General features: G+C 44.0%; 1 long non-coding RNA gene across 3 annotated transcripts in view; it reads left to right on the top strand.

Moving 5' to 3' along the window:
• The window catches only part of LOC122563594, a 108,250-nt gene extending 84,518 nt beyond the window's left edge, over positions 1–23,732 (top strand). For all 3 annotated transcript variants that reach the window (XR_006315661.1, XR_006315662.1, XR_006315663.1), the window contains one exon: positions 23,231–23,732. This is a non-coding gene — a long non-coding RNA (uncharacterized LOC122563594). The remainder of the gene's footprint in view (positions 1–23,230) is intronic.
• Positions 23,733–24,386: the final 654 nt, after the last annotated feature.

Below are 24,386 nucleotides of genomic sequence, written 5' to 3'. Positions count from 1 at the left end.
GCCAAGAAATGTAATATAATACTTCAGAACACATGGTCATGACAAGTACTGTAATATATTACTGCAATATACAAAGAAATGCCAATTTCTGTAATGTAATGCTGTAACACAAATGGTAATGACAAGCACTGTCAGGTAATGCTGTAAGTGATATAGTAATGACAAATAAAAACATAATATGCTGTATACTTATGCCATAGAAAAGTTACAGCTCAGAAAGGGACCATTCTGACCAAGACTGGTGACAAGGACTAGGAAATCAGTATTCAAGGGTATTTGACCTTCTGGGAAAATAGACAAAAGGAAAGGAAATGGAGTAGCATTATCAATAAAAGAAGGTATTGGTGTAATGGTGAATAGTAATATACATATGATAAATTGTGAAGTGGAATCAGTTTGTGTGGAAATAAGGAATAGCAAGGGAAAGATGTCATGCGTGTGTGTCCTGTATAGGCTCATGAAAAGCTGCCTTACTGTAGAATAAAGTATAAATTAGGAAATAATGAAGGGTAGTTAAGAAGGTACTCCACTTGTCATGGCTGATTTTAATCTGCATATTGACTGGACAGGTTAGATGTGCAAGGGTAACATGAAAGATAAGCTAGTGGAGTGCATCAGGGATCATTTCTGTAGAAGGGTCAGTGAACCCAAAATGTTGACTGTGCCTTCTCTCCACAGATGCTGTCAGATCTGATGAGTTTCTCCAGCATCTACAGTTCTTTGTGTTTTTTGTCCAGTTTTAGACACTCAGGTTGTGACAGTGCTGGTAGAGGCATATTTGTTTCCCTTTTCCATTGGTTGATGAGTCATGAACATGGGGACATAGTTTCAACATCAGAGGTTAGCCACTTAGGACTGAGACATAGGAAAATTTCTTCACGCAGAACATTCTGAGTCTTTTTAGTATTCTACCCCAGTGGGTGCTCTGTCTTTGAATATGTTCAAGAATGAGATTGATATGTTTTTTGAATTAGGGGATATAGGGATAGCGTGGGAGAAGGGAGTTGTGGTCAAAGATTTGCTATGAACGTTCAGTGAATGACCTACTCCTCCTCATCTTTTTTACTGTCTTATGTGGAATAAGGTTCATCCTTGTGCAGCCTTGTGAATTGTTTTGAGCTGCTGGATTGATGGGAAGAACCATCGTGTTTAACATGCTGATAAGGAAATGTTAACAGCAACTCACATTCTTAATGAATTAAGCATCCCATCTTGCTTGATAGCAAGGTTGATTAACCCATTTGCCTGCTCCTGCTGATATTTTTTGTCAGTGAGCATTAAATAACTTTGGAGGCCTTCAGACTGAGGAGCTGAAAATGTGTTGCCGGAAAAGCGCAGCAGGTCAGGCAGCATCCAAGGAGCAGGAGAACCGACGTTTCGGCCATGAGCCCTTCTTCAGGAAGGGCTCATTCTTCAGGGTCATGCCCGAAACGTCGATTCTCCTGCTCCTTGGATGCTTCCTGACCTGCTGCGCTTTTCCAGCAACACATTTTCAGCTCTGATCTCCAGCATCTGCAGCCCTCACTTTCTCCTTCAGACTGATGACCCAATGCATCGTGGAAGAGAAGAGCTTTGAGGAAGTTTCCAAATGGTAGGAGAGAACCTCAGAAAGTGAGTTCAAGTTGGCAGCCATTTAAGGTGGATGGGAGTGTGAGGAAATACTCCAAAGAATGTATGGGCTACATGGGGTAGGGAGCAAAAATGACTACTCCCATCATTTCATGGCTGTTCTGGAGAGAATTGCAAGCACAATCAGAAAGATGCTAATTGTTTTACTCATTCACAAGGTGTGGACATCACTGGTTAGGCCAGCACTTATTGCCCATCCCCAGTTGACCAGGGGCAGTTTACAATTATTCTGATTGTTGTGATCTGGAGTCACATGTAAAGCAGATCAGATTAATATGGCAAATTTCCCTTCCTGAAAGGGCATTAATGAACCAGATCAGTTTTTACAACAATCAACATTTACAATGATCTCCCTCCCCTTCCTGGACCTCTCCATCTCCATCTCCGGCAACCGGCTAACCACGGACATCTACAACAAACACGCCGATTCCCATAGCTACCTGGACTACACCTCCTCCCACCCTGCCTCATGTAAAAATGTCATCCCTTATTCCCAATTCCTCCACCTCTGCTTCGTCTGTTCCCAGGATGACCAATTCCACCATAGAAAATCTCAGATGGCCTCCTTTTCCAAAGACCGCAATTTCCCCTCTCACGTGGTCGACGATGCCCTCCAGCACATTTCCTCCATTTCCTGCACCTCCGCCCTTGAACCCCACCCGTCCCAATGCAACAAGGACAGAACCCCTCCCCGGTCCTCACCTTCCATCCCACCAACCTCTGGATACATAGCAACATCCTCCACCTCTTCCGCCACCTACAAACAGACCACACCGCCAGGATATATTTTCCTCCCCACCCCTATCAGCGTTTTGGAGAGACCATTCCCTCCCATGACTTCCTAGTCAGATCCACGCCCCCCCCCCACCAGCCCACATCCCACTCCTGGCACCTACCCCTGCCATTACAAGAAGTGCAAAACATGCACTGATACCACCCCCTCACTTTCGTCCAAGGCCCCAAAGGATCCTTCCACATCTGACAGAAATTTACCTGCGCTTCCACAAATGTCATCTACTTTGTCCGTTGCAGTCTCCTCTACGTCAGGAAGACAGGATGCCAATTTGCGGATCATTTCAGAGAATATCTCTGGGACACCCACACCAACCAACCCCACCGCCCTGTTGCTGAATATTTCAACTCCCCCCTCCCACTCCACCAAGGACATGCAGGTCCTGGGCCTCCTCCATTGCCAAACACTAACCACGCTACACCTGGAGGAAGAATGCCTCATCTTCCGCCTTGGGACTCTGCAACCACATGGGATTAATGTGGATTTCACCAGTTTCCTAATTTCCCCTCCCTGCACCTTATCCTGGTCCCAAGCCTCCAATTTGGCACCACCCTCTTGACCTGTCCATCGTCTTTCCCATCTATTCGCTCCATCCTATCACCTTCTCCCCACCTTCATCTACCTAATGCATTCGCAGCTACCTTCCCCCCAGCCCCACCCCTCTGCCATTTATCTCTCAGCTCCGGCCGACAAGCCTAATTCCTGATGAAGGGCTTATGCCCGAAACATCGATTCTCCTGCTCCTCGGATGCTGCCTGACCTGCTGTGCTTTTCCAGCACCACACTCTTGATTCTGATCTTCATTAGGCTAGTCCTTTTTTAAATTCCAGACTTTTGTTTAATTGTGAATGCAGATTGCCCCCTTGGCCATGGTGGGATTCAAACCCATGTCCCCTAAAGATTTGATTGGATTAGTGACATTAGTCCAGTAACATTACCACTATGCCACCAGCTCCACTCCACTATTGAGTTAGATACTTTTGAACTTTTAGAGTTGCAAGCAATAAATTGCAACCTCTGATTTTGTTCTCATGGGACATTGCCATAATGAATGATTTTTATTTCAATTTTATATCCCAGACTCCTATTCACATATTGTGGAGCTTTGACCTTTTTTATTGTTCTCATCCTTTGTCCTTTTTGAAAAGACACTGTTAAAAAGTCTGATAGCTCTTTGTGTTCATGCTCTGAGTTGTCAATGGTTTCGATTATTACAGCCCTCTGCCCACTCCCGACACCCACCTTGTACCCAGTTCTGCCACTTCCTGTCTGCTATGATACAAACAAAGCCAAACATACCAGGCAACAGCTCACACTCCTGAGTAGGGTATGAAATATGTTGCAAGAGGCTGCGGTCATATACCATTTAATTTATTTGCTTGCTTGCTTTTCAGATTTAAATGATAAATTCAGCTTGTGGTTGCAAAGTGTAAAGAGATTAGGCAAATGTGTGAAGTGAAGGTGGGGTTATTGGGGAGGTGAGGGGTTATGACATGGATGATGTGGGCAGCTATTTTTGGTCTTCACTGCGCTATTTTATAGATGAAGAATGGGAAGTTAACTAGGTTCAGTCTACAATGGAGCATTCACAAATCTGAGGGCCACATTCTCCTTGCTCAGGCTGCAATACTGTTTCTGCACTAACCAGAGACCCCTGCTGGAAGGTGATGGTTGTATGTAATTTCATTTTAATCTTGTATTCCTAGTGCAGCCACAAGAAAAACATTTTTTCGTCATTATCAGAATTTTCATTTATATTGGGCTGAATCCTACATTTTTTTTGGCCAGGTTCAAGTTGTATTGAAAGATCCTCTCTGCAAGGATGACTGGGTTTTCTTGCTCTATTTTATCAAACTCACCTCATTTCGTATTTACTCTGCCCCTTAGACACACATCACATCCGGTTCGGGCTCCATCTTATTACCATTGTTCCCAGAACAACTCGCCACTCACCAACAGCCCTTGCATCAACGCCATCTTTAAAAACCCATGGTGCACCTGGACAAGTGCGGTCAGTCTGACGCTGTCCTGCATAGTTCCTGACATTTACCCCCTCGTATGACAGGCGGGGGAAGTGAGCACTCCCTTTTGCAGCAGAGACATGGAAGTCCTGCTGCATGGGATGATACATAGTCAGGACTGGCAGTGCAGACTGTAGTGATTGTAGCAGGGTCAACCAAGTAGGCCTAATACAATATGAGTTCCCTGATTGGGGTTGTTAATCTAGTCCGATCAGGGAGCCCTGACTGACAGATATAAACAGGAGTGTCAGAGGTTTTGTTCACTCAGAGAGCTGGCTCTAAGGGAGCTGGATCAGTGTCAAGGACGTTTCGCATTTAACTAAAGGGTGACTTGGTGACGAGATACCGGCCTCTGTGGAGTTATTTCAGTGGCGATGAGAGAAATGCAGGCCCCTGAAGAAGTTCACTTGTAATATTTGTCTTTGAGTTGGGATAAACATTTCTGGCTTCATGCTGTTATTTGGGAAGCTTGACTTATTCAATCCTGCCATTGAAGACTGAGCCCAATATGTGGAAAAAATATGATTCTTTTTCAGGCACTGGGGCAGATGAAAAGCAACAAGTAATTCTTTTGATAGCTTGTGGACTCACGGCTTTTTTAGTTATTTGGAGCTTAACTTTCCCTGGAGCACCAGATAGTAAAACCTCTCAAGTACGGACGGACTTAGTAAAGGAATATTACGATCCCAAACCTCCTTTAATTCTGAGCCGCTATTGCTTTTACTCAGCAATTCGAGAACCAGAGGAATTGTATTGGGATTTTTGACTAGGTTAAGATGATTGGCAAGAGATATGTGACTTTGGCTTAACTCTTAATGAGATGCTGAGAGACTGCTTGGTATGTGGGACAAATGATGTAACCCCGCAAAAGTGCCAACTAGCTGAAGCCCAACTGGACTTCAAACAGGTACTACTTCTGATTTTTTTCATTGGAAAATGTAGCAAGTGGAGCATATAAGTTGCATGGTATTCCAATGGAAATGGATACCCTCACCAGTCCGAGTGACCTTGGGGATCACTACTTGAGTGAAGGCAATTGTATATCCTCACCGAGAGCAATTCCTGAACAGAGGGACTGTAGGTCAGCCCACAGCATAATACCACAAGAAATCCAAGCTTCATCTAAATAATTAAAATTTTCTTCAGGTTCTGGGCCAGCAAGCCATTGTATTTGCTGCCGATATGCGGACTCGAGACAGCAAAAATGTCTCACTAGACCTGAATTGAGTAAGAGAATTCATGGCCAGTATGTAGGAGAGTGCACACCCTGGAAAGTCCACCTCCATCTGGTTTGGAACAGTTAAATTGCTAAGCAACATCCAAATCAGAACCAATCAAAATAAACATCTGGTTAAATTGTCACCTTGTTCTAATGGAGGTCAATACTAGCGTGGCCATTTCAGTGATCACAGAACCAGTCTTTAATAAAATTCATTCTGGACTCCAAACCTTAGGTTTGTGCAAGACATCAGCTGGACTGAGAACCAATACCGGGGAACCTTTGCAGATTCAGGATACAACTTTGGTTCCGGTCTCTAATGCAAGCAGCTGGTTCAGTTATCACTGATGGTAGAAGGCTCGGGCCAAAGCTTGATGGGGCGAAATTAGTTGAGACAGATTCACATAGATCGACTCAACATTTATCAATTAGAAAATGGCTGCCTGAGTGAAGCCCTAATTAATTACCCATACTTTTTTCCGGAAGGTCTAGGGACTATCAATGGAGCCAAGGCAATCTTGCATGTTTGTGAGGAAGCAATCCCATGATTCTGCAATGCCTGTCCACTGCCATTTGCCTTGTGGGCAAAAGTAGAGGCAGGAATCAGAAGGTTGGAAAGTGAAGAATTCATCAAGCCAGTGCAGTTTGTGGAATGGGCAGCATCAGTCGTGTTGATTGCAAAGTCAGTTCGCCTTTTCACAGCTGGATATATACCCAATCCCTCACACAGAGGATTTACGTGCAAAGCTGGCAGGGAAGCTGCCCTTCAGGAAGCTGGACATGAGCCATGCGTTTTGTAATTGCTGTTATAGAGTCATAGAATCATGGAATCACAGAGATGTACTGCATGGAAACAGACCCTTCGGGCCAACTCGTCCATGCTGACCAGATATCCCAACTTAATCTAATCCCACCTGCCAGCACCCGGCCCATATTCCTCCAAACCCTTCCTATTCATATACCCATCTAGATGCGTTTTAAATGTTGCAATTGTACCTGCCTCCACCACATCCTCTGGCAGCTCATTCCATACACATACCACCCTCTGAGTGAAAAAATTGCCTCTTAGGTCTCTTTTATATTTTTCTCCTCTCACCCTAAACCCATGACCTCTAGTTCTTGACTCCCCCACCCCAGGGAGAAGACTTTGTCTGTTATCCTATTCATCCCCCTCATGATTTTATAAACCACTATAAGTTCACCCCTCAGCCTCTGATGCTCCAGGGAAAACAGCCCCAGCCTGTTCAACCTCTCCCTATAGCTCAAATCCTCCAATCCTGGAAACATCCTTGTAAATCCTTTCTGAATTCTTTCAAGTTTCATGACATCTTTCCGATAGGAAGAAGACCAGAATTGCACGCAATATTCCGAATGTGGCCTAACTAATGCCCTGTAAGATGTGATTCCCAAAGGTATGCTTCAATTAATACCTATAAGAATTTATATCAACATACGAGACTACAATTTGGGGTTCATCAGCCTGTACAATTTTGCAGCGGTTAATGGAATACATTTTACAAGGTTTACCCCAGGTTGTCAATTGTCTAGATGATGTACTAACAATAGGGAAGACCAATAAGGAACTCTTAGAGGACTTGGACATAATCCTTAGACGTTTCTCTCAGGCAGGCATATGTCTTCCAGGCACCCCAAGTGACCTACTTGGATTAGAGAGTTGACAAGAGCAGGTTACACCCATTGGAAGATAAAGTGAGGATGTTCAAAGGTGACTCCAATGTCTGAACCAGAGCTTCGGTCTTTCCTTAGATTGATGAGTTGTTATGGAAAGTTCATACATAACCTGGCCTTGAGCCTGGCACTCTTGTATCAACTCTTTAAAAAGGGTCAGCCTTGGAAATGGTCATGTAGCCAAGCCATAGCATGCAGGGAAGTGAAGAAACAGCTATCATCCTCTAAGATGTCGGCACACTCTTATCCCAAGCGAGACATGTGATGTCTTCCCATATTAGCTCAGGGGCAGCCCAATGGACAGGAATGGCCAATAGTGCATGCATCCAGGACTTTGATTAATGCAGAGCCTGGTTATGGAATAGTGAGGATTGCAGATGCTGAAAAGTCAGCGTCAATAAAATATAGAGCTGGAAAAATACTTAGCAGGTCAAGCAGCATCAGGGGAGTTGGGGAGTCAACGTTTTGTGCAGGATCCTTCATCTGGAGCCTGAATATGCTCAGATAGAGAAGGAAGGTTTAGCGGTCATTTGGAGTCAGAAAGTTTCACCAATACCTTTACAGACCTAAATTTATAATAATAATGGACTCACAAATACCTGCTAGGTCTACTTAAAGGGGACAAGATGTGAAGGAGCTGGTGTTGAACTGCGGTGGACAAAGTTAAAAATCACACAGCACCAGGTTATAGTGCAACAGGTTTATTTATAAGTACTGGCTAGTACTTTGAAATAACCTTGTTGGATTATTGCCTGATGTTGTGTGATTCTTAACTTTAAAGAGGACAAGGCAGTGCCTCCCACAGCTTCAGGATGAATTCAGTGGTGGGCTGTAATCACACTTGAGAGTATGGTGTTCATCAGGCTTATGTCCAAAACATTGATTCTCCTGCTTCTCAGATGCTGCCTGACCTGCTGTGCTTTTCTAGCACCATACTCTCGACTTTGATCTCCAGCATCTGCAGACCTCACTTTCTCCCTGCATATAATTACAAGTTGGAACACTGTTGGCGAGGCCAAGTAGCAAATGCGGATGCATTCAGCCGCCTTATGATGGCAGATACACCTCCGGGGTTATAACCACTGGAAGAGTCCGTAATGGTTTTAAATTTTCGGGATACCCTTCCAGCCACTGCTGATGACATCAGACTTTGGACGCAGAAAGATTTGGTCCTGACAAAAACTGAAACGGTTGGTGGTGATGGGGAAGACCAAATGGTCTTCACAACCAGAATTGAAACCTTTTTGAATCCGAGGGACCAGATCACAGTAGAGGATAATGTATTATTATGGGGAGCAAGAGTGATTTGTCCCAGTAAAGGTCAGCACCAGATACTGGTTGAACTCCACCAGGGTCATCCAGGAGTTTCCAAAATGAAGATGTTGGCAAGCAGTTATGTTAGGATTGGTTGCAGATGTAGCTACGTTGGTGGGGCAGTGCCCAGAGTGCCAACAAGAACAAAAATTACTGCCGGCAGCACCCCAATATTCATGGGAATGGCCGGGTAAATTCTGGACTTGGTTTCACATCGACTCTGCAAGTCCCTTCATGGAAGCAATGTTCCTAATCATTGTGAAGGCCCACCCAAAGTAGCTGGATATGCACAGAGTTCCCTTATCAAATACAGGGACCACAATAGAAAAACTGTGTGCATCTTTTGCAATATACGGACTCCCCAAAACGTTGGTCATAGATAACAGGCTATCGTTTACCAGCAGACAATTTGAGGATTTCCTAAAGTTGAATGGTATTCGTCATAAAAGGACAGCTCCATACCATCCATCATCCAATGGTCTGGCAGAAAGAGCAGTCCAAACTTTGAAGGCAGGCTGAAAGAAACAGCCTATAGCTTCACTCAATACTAAACTGTCCCGGTTCCTGGTTGATTATAGGAGCACCCCTTATGCAATTACAATGGTAAGAAGACTCAGCACCAGATTAAATCTGATCTTCCCATACTTTTGGCGGTATGGTGGGAGTAGTGAAATGTCATCAGGAATGCCAATGCCAAACACAAGACTCCGCTAAGTGAGAGAGACAGTGTACTTCAGGAGATGACATTTGATGGCGGAACTACAGAAATGGCCCTGCATGTGGAAGAGGCATAATTGATGTGAGGTCAGGTCCATTAATTATAAAGTTCTGAATAAGCACGTGGACCATATGAAAGCTGTAAACTCGCAAACGGTGCAGGAGCAAAATGTGCCTGGCAGTTCCAGAACCCTCTCCATGAAGCATTGAAGAAACCTCAAAATCTGAGATGGACACAGCGGATGTCACCACCTTGACGTCTTTGCAGCCTGAAGAGGAGAATGAATTTCTTCCGAGACACTCTGGGCACAAGAGGCAAGCTACTGAGTGTTATACACCCCCCATATCAGGGGCAGAGTTAGAGGAACTTGACCCAGTGCTGAAATGCCTCAGGAGGAGCTACAAAAAATACATCCTATGCACTCGGACTCAGGGTGGGGGGGGGGGGGTGGTGGGATGTAGCAATTATAGTAAGGTCAGCCAGGTGGACCTCAGAGAATATGAGTTCCCTGTTTGAGCTTGTTAATTTGATCCAATCAGGGAGTCCTGGATGAGGTTCTGCTCATTCTGAAAGCTGCCTCTGAAGGAGCTGGATTAGTGTCAAAGACATTGTGGAGTTTATAATCCTACTCCAGAGTCTTCAGCACACAATCCCAGGCTGGCATTCCCAGTGCTGCACAGCTGTCTTTCGAAGATTCCGCAGCTACTATTTTGAGGAAGAGTAGGGGAGTTCTTCCCGCTGCATTGAATAATATTTATCTCTCAACCTTTATTTGAAAGATAAGCTGTTGCTATTTTGATGGGGAAGGGAATACGTTGCGTGTGTGAGAGAGAGAGAGAGAGAGATGGCGGGTGGGTGGGTATTACCGTCCCTTTAAGAGCTGCCATCCTTGCAGTTATGTGACTTGGAGGCTTTAATCAACTCTGTAATTACAGCCGGCCCTGCAGTATAGTAATTACTGGTATTGTCCGAGGCCAGCTGTTGCTTTCAGTAAAGCTGTTTTAACTGTGTTATTCCGGAGCTGCTTGTTACTCCACGATCCAGGTGCACTAATAGCAGACTAAATCTGGCCTGCATGCTTTCTGAGAGATTTCATTACCATTTAATTTGAGTCTTGATTGAACGTGGGTGAGAAATAGGGAGCCTCGGCAATAACCACCCTGAGAGTGTGGGGTGTGGACCAGAGGGAGATTTCCATTTCTTTATTAACTCGCCGAACATAGAAACATAGAAAATAGCTGCAGGAGTAGGCCATTCGGCCCTTTGAGCCTTACCACCAGTCATGGCTGAACATGCAATCTCAGTATCCCATTCTCAGTATCCCAATCTCAGTATCCCATTCTCAGTATCCCAATCTCAGTATCCCATTCCCACTTTCTCTCCATACCCCTTGAACCCCTCGAGCTGCAAGGGCCACATCCAACTCCCAATTGGCCCCAACAGCTTTCTGTGGGAGAGAATTCCACAGGTTCACAACTCTCTGAGTGAAGAAATTCCTCCTCTCAGTCCTGAATGGCCTACCCCTTAATGTTAGACTATAACTCCTAATTCTGGACTTCCCCAATATCAGGAACAGTCCAGTGCCATCAGGAACAGTCCAGTGCCATCAGGATTTTATATGTTTCTGTGAGATCCCCTCTCATTCTTCTAAATTCCAGTGAGTACAAGCCCAGTTGATCCAATCTTTAATCATGTCAGTTTTGCCATCCCGGGAGTTAGTCTGGTGAACCTTTGCTGGACTCCACTATTCCTGCAGTGCTGACATCAGACTCACTGAGTCACAGAGTCAGAGATGTACAACACAGAAACAGATCCTTCAGTCCAACTTGTCTATGCCAACAGATATCCTAAATTAATCGAATCCCATTTGCCAGCATTTGGCCGAAATCCCTCTGAACCCTCGAACCACCAGTCCTTCCTCAGACTAGGAGACTAAAACAGCCCACAGTACTTCAGGTGTGGCCTCACCAAGGGCCGATATAACTGCAGTAAGACATCCTTACTCCACTACTCAAATCCTCTCGCTATGAAGGCCAGCATGCCATTAGCTTTCCTCACTGCCTGCTGCACCTGCATGCCAACCTTCAGTGACTGTTCCACCATGACACCCAGGTCTCACTGCACCTCACCTTTTCCGAAACTGCCATCATTTAGATAATAATCAGCCTTCATGTTTTTGTCACCAAAGTGGATAACCTCGCATTTCTCCACATTATATTGCATTTGCCATGTGTTTGCCCATTCAGCCAGTCTGCCCAAGTCACCCTGCAGCCTCTCAGCATCCTACTCACGGCACACACTACCACCCAGCTTAGTGTCATCTGCATATTTGGAAAACTTTACATTCAATTTCTTTGTCGGCATAGTTAATCGTGAACAGCTGAGGCCCCAGCACTGTCCCCCACTTGTCAGTGCCTGCCACTCTGAAAAGTTTAATTTAGATAATTATGTGGTACTGCATTTTGGGAAGGCAAATCAAAGCAGAGTTTGTACACTTAATGGTAAGGTCCTGAGGAGTGTTGCTGAACAAAGAGACCTTGGAGTGCAGGTTCATTGCTCCTTGAAATTAGAGTCACAGGTAGATAGGATAGTGAAGAAGGCATTTGGTATGCTTTCCTTTATTGGTCAGAGTATTGAGTACAGGAGTTGGAAGGTTATGGTGCGGTTGTATAGAGCATTGGTTAGGCCACTGTTGGAATATTGTGTGCTATTCTGTCTCCCTCCTATTGGAAAGATTATGTGAAACTTGAAAGGTTCAGAAAAGATTTACAAGGATGTTGCCAGGGTTGGAGGATTTCAGATTCAGGGAGAGACTGAATAGGCTATGGCTGTTTTCCCTGGAGTGTCAGAGGCTGAGGGGTGACCTTATAGGGGTTTATAAAATCATGAGGGGCATGGATAGGATAAGTAGACAAGGTTCTTTTCATGGGGTGGGGGAGTCCAGAACTAGGGGGCATAGGTTTAGGGTGAGAGGGGAAAGATATAAAAGGGACCTAAGGGGCATGCAGAGTGTGGTATGTGTATGGCATGAACTCCCAGAGGAAATGGCGGAGGATAGTACAATTACAGCATTTAAAAGGCATCTGGATGGATATATGGATAGGAAGCGTTTAGAGGGATATGGGCCAGATGCTGGCAAATGGGAGTCGATTAGGTTGGGATATCTGGTCGGCATGGACGAGTTGGACTGAAGGGTTTGTTTCCGTGCTGTACATGTCTATGACTCTATGACCCATTTATTCCAACTCTCTGCTTCCCATCAGCCAACCAGTTCTCTATTCATTTCAATACATTACCTCTGATACCATGAGCTTTAATTTTCCTCATCACTTAATCTGTTGTGTGGAACCTTGTCAAAAGCTTTTTGAAAGTCCAGATACACAACTTCCACTGATTCACCCTTGCCCACTCTACTGATCACATCCTCAAATAAATTCCAGAAAATTTGTCAAACATAGTTTCCCTTCAGTGAATTCATGCTGACTTGGGCTGAGTCGTTCACGGCTTTCCAAATACTCAGTTACTTCATTCAATGCTCTCCACAAAACATGCCAGACCTAGGAAGAACTGTTGTGGATCCTAACTCATCTCCATCATTAAGGCCACCCATGTCTGTCTCTGTAAATTGCACAGAGCCAGTCTCAGCTGTGCTGCTGCTGAAAGCCTCATCCATGTTGCTGTCATTTTGCGGTTCGGCTACTCGTCTCCCACCTTGTACACTGTGTAAACCTGAGCTCTCTCACACTGCCTTCTGACCATTTTCATTGCACTGCTCATCACCCTTTGTGCTTGCTTACCTATATTGATACCCAGTCTAGTGAATGCCTTGCTTTTATGCTTTTCCTTATGTTCAAATCCTCCCATAATCTCACCCCTCCTGTCTACGTAATGTACCATCAGCCTTTGAGTTTTGGCCCCTTGGTTGTGTCTGATTTTAATCACTCCCACCGTTAGCAGCTGCCTGGTCAAGGCTTTGACATTCTGTCCCTGAATCTTTCTGTCTCACACCCTCTCTCCCCTCCTTTAAGATGCGCCTTGAAAACAACTCCTTGACTAATAAGTCTTTGTTTTAATAGTGCTTTTTGTGGTTCGGTGTCAAATTCTGTTCGATGACCACTCTTAAGAAACAACTTGGGGAATTTTGCTATCTCAAAAAGCACAAGATAAATGCAAGAGCTTGTCACTGTGAGTTGCTGGGAAGTGGAAATCCAGTGGAAAATCTGAGTGAGTTAAAGCAGTATTCTGGGACATCAGGTTAGGAGTCCAACTCTCCACAGGTCATAGCTCCCTGCCCAGTGCTGCTCCTCAGTGGAACAGCATATCACAGTGGCCTATTATGAGGGCTTGTGCGGTGAAGTGGTAGTGTCCCCACCTCTGAGCCAGGAGGCTTGGGGTCAATTCCCATCTACTTCACCTTCTCTGAACAGGTTGATTAAAATCTATCTCCCTTGTGCTGTACTGGGTGCAGGTTTAACAAGTCCCTCCACTGAGTTACCAGTCACCTCTGCTGGGCTGTGCATGGACTGGATTTTATCACAGGTTTCGGAACCTGTGGGCGGCACGGTGGCACAGTGGTTAGCACTGCTGCCTCACAGCGCCTGAGACCTGGGTTCAATTCCCGCCTCAGGAGACTGACTGTGTGGAGTTTGCATGTTCTCCCCGTGTCTGCGTGGGTTTCCTCCGGGTGCTCCGGTTTCCTCCCACAGTCCAAAGATGTGCAGGTCAGGTGAATTGGCCATGCTAAATTGCCCGTAGTGTTAGGTAAGGAATAAATGTAGGGGTATGGGTGGGTTGCGCTTCGGCCAATCGGTGTGGACTTGTTGGCCCGAAGGGCCTGTTTCCACACTGTAATGTAATCTAATCTAATCTAAACCTCAGTAACTGGTGCTCCTCAGTGCTCACTCCTGCAGCAAAAAAGTTTGACAGCTTTACTGGAGGCAGCCCCTAATAACCCTAACTGGCTGCTTCTGTGTCCACTGTCCAATTAGAGGCAGTGATGAGCTCTTGATGCTACTGTTTTAATCAGAGAACTGACAGCTATTACCCCTCAGCAGTTAAGTAAAAAATAATCAGAGAATGTATTTCAGTATTCATTCATGAGATGTGGGAGTCACCAGTATTTATTGCCCATCCCTATTGCCCTTGGAAAGATGGTAATAAGCTGCCTTCTTAAACCACTGCACTCCTTGGGGTATAGGGACAACCACACTGCTGTTAGGAAGGGAGCAGCAGGATTTTGATTTAGTAATAGTGAAGGAACAGAGATATAGTTCTGAGTCAAGGTGGTGTGGAGAGGAAGTTACAGGTTGTGGTGTTCCTATGTATCTGCTGGCCTTGTACTTGTAGGTGGTAAAGTTCTCGAGTTTAGAAGGTGCTGTTGAAAGAACCTTGATGAGTTGCTAAAGTGCATCATATGGATGGTACAGGCTGCTGTTGCTGTGCATCACTGTAAAAGAAGAGACTGTTCAAGGTGACGGAGGGAGCACCAATCAAACAGATTGTTTTGTCCTCAATGATGTTGAGTTTTTTGAGTTTTGCTTGAACTGCAACTTGAACTTGGTGACTGGGTGTATTCCATCTTGCTTCTCTAAACGTGGTCCCTTCGATTCCTTTATCCAAATCATTTACACAAATTGTAAAGAGTTTGTCATGACATCCTGCCAGCCTGGAAAAGACCTGCTTCCTGCTGGCCAGCCAATGTTCTATCCACGCTAATTTACAAACCCCAACACCATGTGCTTTTATTTTCCATCTTTGATGTGGCATCTTATCAAATTCCTTATGGCAATCTAAGTACAGTACATCCACTCATTCCCCTTTACCTATAGCTCAAGTTACTTCTTCAAAGAGCTCCACTAATATGAAGGCAGACTGTCTACCTGCAGCAACCTGGTTGGTCTTCAGAGATAAAGGCTGGCTTTCTCAAAGAGGGACACCAATCCCTACAGCTCCAACAGTCCCTGGAGAAGGTTCCCTCTGATCAGCAGGTCCTTTGCCTTAAACCATGCTGTCCTTCTCTGGATATGGCTCAGTGGCACTATGACTGACCAAACTGGTCACATCCTAAAGGAATAGAACTGCTTGACAGAGTCTGCAGAAAGTGATGAGGGAATCAAAAAGAGGGAGATATCTATTTGATCTTATCCTCAGCAATATACCTGTGATACATCTATCCAAGACATTATTGGTATGAGTGACCATCACAAAGTCCTTGTGGAGACAAAGTCTGCACAATGGGGATACCTTACATCATGTTGTGTGGCACTACCAATATAAATGGGATAGATATTGAACAGACCTAACAAGTCAAAGCAGGGCATGCGAGAGTCACAGTGGACAATCATCAGCAAAATTGTATTCAGTCATAATCTATAACCTCACAGCCCAGCATTATCTCCCATTCTGCCATTCTATCATCAGTCACGAGATCATCCCTGGTCAATAGAGAGTGCAGCTCAGCATGTTAAGAGCAGCAACAAGCATTCCTAAAAGTGAGGTGTCAGTCTAGTGAAGCTCTAAAACAAGATTACTTGTGTGTCAAGCAGTAGAAGCAGCATGCAAAAGATAGGGTTAAGCATTCCCACAACCAACGGATCAGCTTTAAGTTCTTCAGTCCTGCCACATCCAGTCATGACTCGTGGACGACAATTAACCCAACTCACTGGGGGAGGAGGCTCCACAAATATAATCATCTTCAATGTTAGGGATCCATCAAATCAGGGTTTAAGGCAAATTTGAAACACTTATCATGAGAAGGGCCACATTTCTGATCCCTCTTAGCCTCTCCTTGAGGCCCCTGGCATTACAGATACCAATCTTCAAACAACTTGATTCACACCCTGTAATATCAAGAATTGGCTGAAGATACTACATAAAGCAAAGATAAACAAATTCCCAACAATAGTGCTGAAGACGTGTGCTCCAGACCTAGCCACACCCCTAGCCAACAATAGCATCAACCCAACAATGCAGAAAACTGACAAAGTTTATTCTGTCCACAAAAAGCATGGCAAATTCAACCTGAACAATTACTGTCCTATCATTCCACTGTCAATCATCAAACTGATGGAAGGGTCATTGCCAGTGCTGAGCAATGTACTGCTGACTAATGTTCAGTTTGAGTTCTTCCAGGCCTACTCAATTCCTGAAGTCATTACAGCTTGGGTCCACCTATAGGCAAAACAGCTGTACTCCATATGTGAGGTGGGAGTAACTGCTGTAGATGTGAAAGCAACGTCCTACCAAATATGGCATCAAGGAGCCCTAGCAAAACTAGAATCCATAAGACCATAATTATGCATAGGAACAGAAGTAGCTGAAAAATGTGTTGCTGGAAAAGCGCAGCAGGTCAGGCAGCTGTGCTTTTCCAGCAACACATTTTTCAGCTCTGATCTCTAGCTTCTACAGTCCTCACTTTCTCCATAGGAACAGAAGTAGGTTTTTCAGCCCTGCAGAGGAGGAGACAATTAGGAAAGTAACTTTTTAATCTCATTGTTACCATATCATGTGTATTATTTCAGCAGCTATCTTGTACTTCAGAGTTTATAGATAGTTGCAGGAGTTTGATCCATTAGAATTCTGTACGGTGAACAGTTTTTGATTCCCTGGAATTCTGTACAGTCAGATTGAATTGGAATTGATTTGATACATTGGAATTCTGTGTAATGGGGTTGAATGGGAAGGGATTTGATCCATTGTCATTCTGCATGCAGGACTGAAATAAGAAATTTATTCAGATGTAAAGTTTTTGACTTAAAATGTTGAATCCTATTTCTCTCTCTACAGATGCTGCCTGACGTGTTGAGTATTATTTAAAATGAGAGGGGATCAGTCTGTTGAAATTCTCAGAGTGGGATTCGGGCAAGTTTGTTTTCCAGTGAAAAGCTCAGTTTGAGCTTGAGATCTTTTAGTAAGGAATCTATTGCAGTTTTTAATTTGTTAAACTGGGGTAAATTGGTGCTTGCTAGCCTTTTGACATTGTTTGGAGCTGTGGTTATTTTCAATATTTTGCAATGCTTTCACTATCTGATTTCAAATGGCAATGGCCCACTCTGAAAGGCGACGGTCAAAGTGCCTGAGTAACTCCATTACTTCGCAGCGTTGAATGTACCTGGAGGCTCCAAGTCATGAGGGATATTGCTGGCTGTAGATGGTGCAATTGTAAAACCATTGAGTCCAGTAATGAAGCCTATGCAGTATTAAGTCCTGGAGATTGATGCCCTTTGCCTTTTGCTCTTTCCTATCGTGATTTTGAAGATTTGACGGGTCAATCCAGAAGCTGGAGCGTAAAATCGAGGCTCATACTTAAGGTGCAGTGCCAAGCCACTGCTGCACTGTCAGAGGTGCTGTCTTTCAGATGAGACATTTGGTGGTGACTGACTCTGCTCTGTCAGGTGGATGTAAATGATCCCACAGCATCACTTTGAAGAAGAGTGAGCAAGTTTTCTCTAAACTAACTTAATCATAACATTATCTGGTCATAAGTCATATTACTATTTATTGATCTTGCTGTGTGTAAATTGGCTGCAACACTTCCTACACCATACCCGTGTACCTCATTGGCTGTGAAGCACATTCGGACTTTCTGAGCTAGGGCGAAATACTGTGTAAACACAAATACTCCCTCAACCACTTTCTCCTTTTCTGCTTTCTGATAAAGCACAGAAAGTCAAAAACTCAATCTATGCAAAGATACTGGAGTCTTAATTTCCTGTCTCCCATGCATTGTGAGTCAAGATTAGAGCAGGGCTTTAAAAGCACAGCTGGTCAGAAGGGCTTTTGCCCGAAACATCGATTTTCCTGCTTCTTGGATGCAGACAGACCTGCTGTGCTTTTCCAGCACCCCAGCTTAGCCTCCACCTGCAAATTCACAGTAGCTGCTTCGTCTCCAGTTCTGGTCACTCTATTATAGAAAGGATATTATTAAGCTGGAGAGTGTTCTGAAGACATTTGCCAGGATGTTGCTGAGAATGAAGGGTTTGAGTTGTGAGGATAAGCTGGGACATCTTTCACTGCAGCGTCGGAGGTTAAAGAGTGATCTTATAGAGATTTATAAAGTCATTAGGGGTATAGATAAGGTGAATAACAGGTCTCTTTTCCCTAGGGTGGAGCATTTGAAGACTACAGGGCACATTTTTAAGGTGTATGGCGAAAGATATAAAAAAGACACGAGGGGCAACTTTGTTTACACAGAGAATGGTTTGTGAGTGTAATAAACTTCCAAAGGAAATGATGGATGTGGGTGCAGATAAAATATTTAAAAGATATTTGGATAAGTTCATCAACAGGGAATATTTGAAGGGATATGGACCAAGTGCAGGCAGGTGGGACTAGTTTAGTTTGGGAACATGTTCGGCATTGACTGGTTGGACCGAAGGGTCTGTTTCTGTGCTGTATGACTCTATGTTGCTAGAGAGCCTGCTATTATGATCCAATACAGAGAGAGGAGTCTGGGGCTGCAGTGATGTGGAAGGCAGGGAGTAGGGGTTGGTGAGTGATGGGGTGGGGGGGGGGGGTGTTCAGTAAAATGGGATTACCTGGAACCAGTGGGTGCACAAAGACGCCCGGGGTCTGGTACAACTATTGCCTTGTACCTGATGGATGGGAATGGGAGGGGGAGGTAAGGGAGGAGGTGGGAGGGGGAGTGTGGGGAAGGGGGAGGTGGCATTCACCACTCCTGTCTCACAAAAGGACACCAGTTGGTGGCAGCAATTGCCACTGAGGCATTTACTGCCAGTTAATTCCTATTGTTGAGTAATGACAGGAAGCCACGGTGGGGGAACCCTGGTCGGAGAATAGTGTGAGTGGTTTTAGCAGCAGGCAGCTTGGTCTTTGCTTGTTGGAGTCAGGGCATTCAGCAGTCACTGCCATCAGCCCCGCCATGAGATTTAATTAGAACAAATTGCTTTTTTTTATTTCTTTCCCTTCGCTGCTCTCTTCCAAGAGGACAGTAATTACACCAAAATGTGCCTATCAGGCCTGGCCTCTGACTGGGGAAGCTGTGCTTTAAAAGCTCAACAGCTGGTCTCCCTGTCCTCCTGTTTCGATTTCACCAGCTTTCTGCCATTTCAAAACCATTTTGGTGGGGTGGCACGGTGGCTCAGTGGTTAGCACTGCTGCCTCACAGTGTCAGGGACCTGGGTTCGAATCCCACCTCGGACGACTGTCTGCGTGGAGTTTGCACATTCTCCCCATATCTGCGTGGGTTTCCTCCCACAATCCAAAGATTGGCTATGCTAAATTGCCCATAGTGTTAGGTGCATTAGTCAGAGGGAAATGGGTCTGGATCTGGGCAGTTACTCTTTGGAGGGTCAGTGTGGACAGCTGAATGGCCTTTTTCCACACTGTATCTAATCTAATCAAAGCTAATCAGAGGGTCACTGAAGCTGTGACCAGGGCAAAAGAGGGAGTATAACTTCACTATCATTGGTTTACATACAGGGGCTTCTCTGAGAAGAGTGGGAGAGAATGAGTGCTCCATGTAAGTCTTCATCATGGAGGTTATATCTGCTTCATGCCAGTTCCATGGGAATATCTTGAATCAGGAGAGAGTCAAGAGTGGCACATGGTTAAAACATCTCTTGTGAATAGAATCAAATCCCATGCACCTATCTCTTCTCCTTGACCTACATTGGCTCTTGGTCTTGCAAAACCTCATTTCACAATTCCTATCCCTTTGTTCAAATCCCCTCATGGCCGCCCCCTCTTCCTATCTCTGTCATCTCTTCCAGGCCTACAACTTTCTGAGATTTCTCACCTCTTGCATATCCACAATTGCCTTCACTCCACCATTCTTGCCTCATTCTCAAACTCTGGAAATTAATCCTTAAACTTCTCCTTATCTCTTTCCTCCTTTACAATGCTTTTTATAACCTACCTCTTTGACCAAGCGTTTGGCTGCCTCTCCTACTGCAGCCCAGTGACAGATAACGTTCCTGTGAAAGACTGGGGATCTTCTTAGCAATGTTAAAGGTGCTATGCAATTGTAAGTTGCTGTTATTCACACAGTGTCTGTCTCTGCAATCAGGGAAGGATTCATCATGTCTGCTCCCAGCATTTTGAGAAATTGGCTGACGGTTGTTCCTATGAAGTAACCTTGTGTCAGGGAGTCTAAGGAGGAATATGAAAAGTCAAAATATTTTGGTTAATGATTTGACAGACGTCAACAAGAGGTGGATAATGCAATGTACAGAGAAAAGGCCTTGTGTGAACAGAATGTATGACTTATAAGTAGAAAGTGTAAAAGGATAAATGCAAGTGACATAAAAACACAAGCTTATACAAACAAGCAGGGTCACAGACGCACATAACAACAAATGGACACAGAAAGACAGAAAAATCCAGAGAGAAACAAACACATACACAGAATGAGAGACACAGACAGGTTCACATACATACAGAGACACACACTGACAAAGAAATACAGAAGGGCACAGAGAGTCAGACATGCTCTGAGGGGCATATAGATACACACAAGCAGAGGGACATACAGAGGCACATGGCAAAAGAATTGCCATGAGTTTTGTTTGAGGAGTGGACCCTTTGGATTAATTGTCTGCAGTGATGTGAATGTGAAGAAGTATTTAGATACCAGCAGGTGTCACTATACACTGCTTTCCTCTGAGCCTTGTGCTTGGGAGATTGGATGATAACTGCTGGCTTGTCTTGTCAGTGGACAGTATTGCAGCTGTAAGTACAACAGTGACGAGATGAGTTTAACTCCGTTTAAATTGAAGGAGATTACCAGTACAGATCCACAGACTAGCTGCTGATATAGTTTAAGACATATTCCTGCATTGTTCTCTTTTCTCATATCCAGGAGCTCTGTGATGAGGCCTGGCCTCCTGTGGTTTTCGGTGTAATCGGCGATCCCAAATTGTCAGCATTGACATGCTATTCAAACATGAGGGTCATTTCAGAACTCAAAAACCTACACTCCTAGTCCAGTGCAATACTGGAAGAGTGCTGCAATGTTTCGGGTGCTGCCTTTCAAACATTTCAGGGAAGATCAGAGGAATCTTCCCCAGTGGCCTGGCTGAAATTTATTCTTCAATAATCATGTTGCTGTTTGTGGGAGCTTGCTATATGAAAATTGATGGCCACATATTAGAAAAGCTGTAAACTGCTTAGGGATGACAAGAATGTACAAATTGCTATGTAAATACAAACATATTTCGTTTCCCAATGACATTGGGATTAAAGAATTGTACTTTCTTTTAGTAATTCATTCATGGGACATGGACATCACTGTCTAGCCCAGAATGTATAGTCCATCCCGAATTGCCCAGAGGGCAGTTAAGAGTTAACTGCATAACTGCGGACCTACAGTCACAGAAGAAGAGCTGGCTAACAGGAAGCAGAGACCAGGCATAAATGAGTCATTTTCTGGTTGGCAAGATGCAATGACTGATGTGCCTTAGGGATCATCATTTTATAATTTATAGAAATGACTTAGACATAGTATGACTGCTAACTTTGCTGTTGACACAAAGATTGGTAAGTTGAGAAGAAAACATACAAAGGCTACAAAGATGTACAGATAGATTAAATGAGTGGGCAAAGATCTAGCAAATGGAATATAAAATGTGAAAATATGTAACAGTCTATTTTAGCAGGAAAAATAAAAAAAGTCATGCTATATAAATGGTGAGAGATTCCAGAGTCTTTGAATGTAGGGAAGCTGTTGTGCTGCATCTCCCCAACAGTTCTGGCTGACCAGGAGACTCTCCCACATTCACTGCCTACCACTGGTATTTTACAATGATTTAACGATTGATGATCTTAATAACTATTTGGCCACATTATGGCACACTTTCTATAAAGGCTTGATGTCGGACTTGAGTTTGAGTTTCTGGCCCAGAGGCAGAGATGCTACCACTGTACTTCTGAACCCATTTTTTATTATCTATATGCCACAAGATATTTGTTACGGTGACAGAAAGTATAGATCTGGACATTGCAGTTCTGTTGTACATATGGATTTTCAAAAGGCATTGAATAAAGGATCACATTTAGAGCTTGATATTGAAATTAACGCCTATGGGATAAAAGAGGCAACAGCACAGATACAAAGTTGGCCGTGGGATAAAAAACAAGAGAGTTGTGATCAATGGCTGTTTTCAGATTGGAGAGAGGGATTCAATGATATACCCCATAGTTCAGGATTAGGATCACTGATATGTTTGACACACATTAGTGACTTGGATGAGGGGTGCAATGTCAACTTTGAAATTTGAAATACCCCATGGAATTTGGAGCAGCAGGAAACAGTGAGGAAAAGGACCAAGACACTTAGACAGGCTGGTGGAATAGGCAGTCAAATGGCAGATAAACTTCAATGCAGAAAATCTGGGATTGGGATGTGATACGTATTAATCAGAGGAATGAGGTGAGACAATACAAGTTATAGAATACAGTTTAAAGGGGCTGGAAAAGTAGAGAGACATTGGTTTTTTGTACACAAATCTTTAAAGATTTTGGGACAGTTCAACAATTGGGATTGTGAATTTACTGAATAATGACACAGGGAACAAGACAGGAAGTTATGCTGAGTTGTATAAAACACCAGTCCAGCATCATTTGGATGATTGTTTCCAATTTTGGGCTTTAAGTTTTGGGAGGGACAATGAAGGCTTTGGAAGTGGCACAGGAGAGCTTTATTGGAATAATTCCAAGGTGGTTTCCAAGGTTTCGGTTATGAGGATTGACTACAGAAACTAAGGTTGACCTACAAAAAGCAGAACGGGTTAAGACAAGATTTGACAGAGGCATTTGAAATCACTTTTGGTTTAGATTCAGTAAATGAAAACTTGTTTTGAATACATAAAATGTTTATGTTTCACTTTTAGGAATTATTGAAGGAGGGATTTGGCAAAATCAGGACTGAAACCTGAGAGCCTGAAGATTTTGTTCATGGTGAAAGCTACCAATACCAGCTCCAGCACTGGGACCAACACAGGCAGCAACAGATACAGCGGCAAAGAACATCTGAAATATCTGTGTCACACAAAGGATGAAAAGTAACTGCTCTGAGTAAACCTCTTGTGGGTAAAATGTAGGAAGCACAACATATTCAACAATGTTTAAATAGCTTCTGACCATATATTTTTACTCCATTTGGTCTTGGGATGTGTGTGATGCTAACCAGCCAATCTTCCTTGGGCATTTCTCATATCCCTGATAGTATGATGATTCAGTCATTTAGCATTGGGCTGGAGTAACGTGTAGACCAGATTGGATTGAAGTGATGGGTTCCCCTCCTGCAAGGACATGAGGTTTTAGATTTAGATTTTAGATTTAGATTACAGTGTGGAAACAGGCCCTTCGGCCCAACAAGTCCACACCGACCCGCCGAAGCGAAACCCACCCATACCCCTAAATTTACCCCTTACCTAACACTACAGGCAATTTAGTATGGCCAATTCACCTGACCCTGCACATCTTTGGATGGTGGGAGGAAACCGGAGCACCCGGAGGAAACCCACGCAGACACGGGGAGAACGTGCAAACTCCACACAGTTAGTCGCCTGAGGCGGGAATTGAACCCGGGTCTCTGGCGCTGTGAGGCAGCAGTGCTAACCACTGTGCCACCGTGAACCAATCAGGTTTTTAAAACAATCAACAGATTTCATTTCCAATTCATTGATTTGTTCAATTCAGTTTCTCAACCTCTTCTGATGTGCTTCAACCCCGTGACCTTTCTGGACCAGCACTACAATTAACCCATTGCTGTACCAACTCATTACATGTTATTGCCACAAAGTTCAAAATCAAATTCAATTTACCATAACGTTCCACACATTTATGAAAATCATATAAGACTGTAAACACCATTTTAAAAATCCAGAATATAATTTAACCTAAACAATGGGCAAAGGTCACCAAGTGAATGGAATGGAATTGGCTAGGATTGAGGAGGGAAAATCTCTGGGTTATTTGAGAGATAGTTGCCAGGTGTGGTGGGAAGACTGCGAGATTTCACAGTGCAGATAAGTGAGGATGGGC

This window comes from Chiloscyllium plagiosum, chromosome 27 (assembly GCF_004010195.1).
Source record: "Chiloscyllium plagiosum isolate BGI_BamShark_2017 chromosome 27, ASM401019v2, whole genome shotgun sequence".
Classification (NCBI taxonomy): Eukaryota; Metazoa; Chordata; class Chondrichthyes; order Orectolobiformes; family Hemiscylliidae; genus Chiloscyllium; species Chiloscyllium plagiosum.
This window is presented reverse-complemented; position numbering and strand designations above follow the sequence as displayed.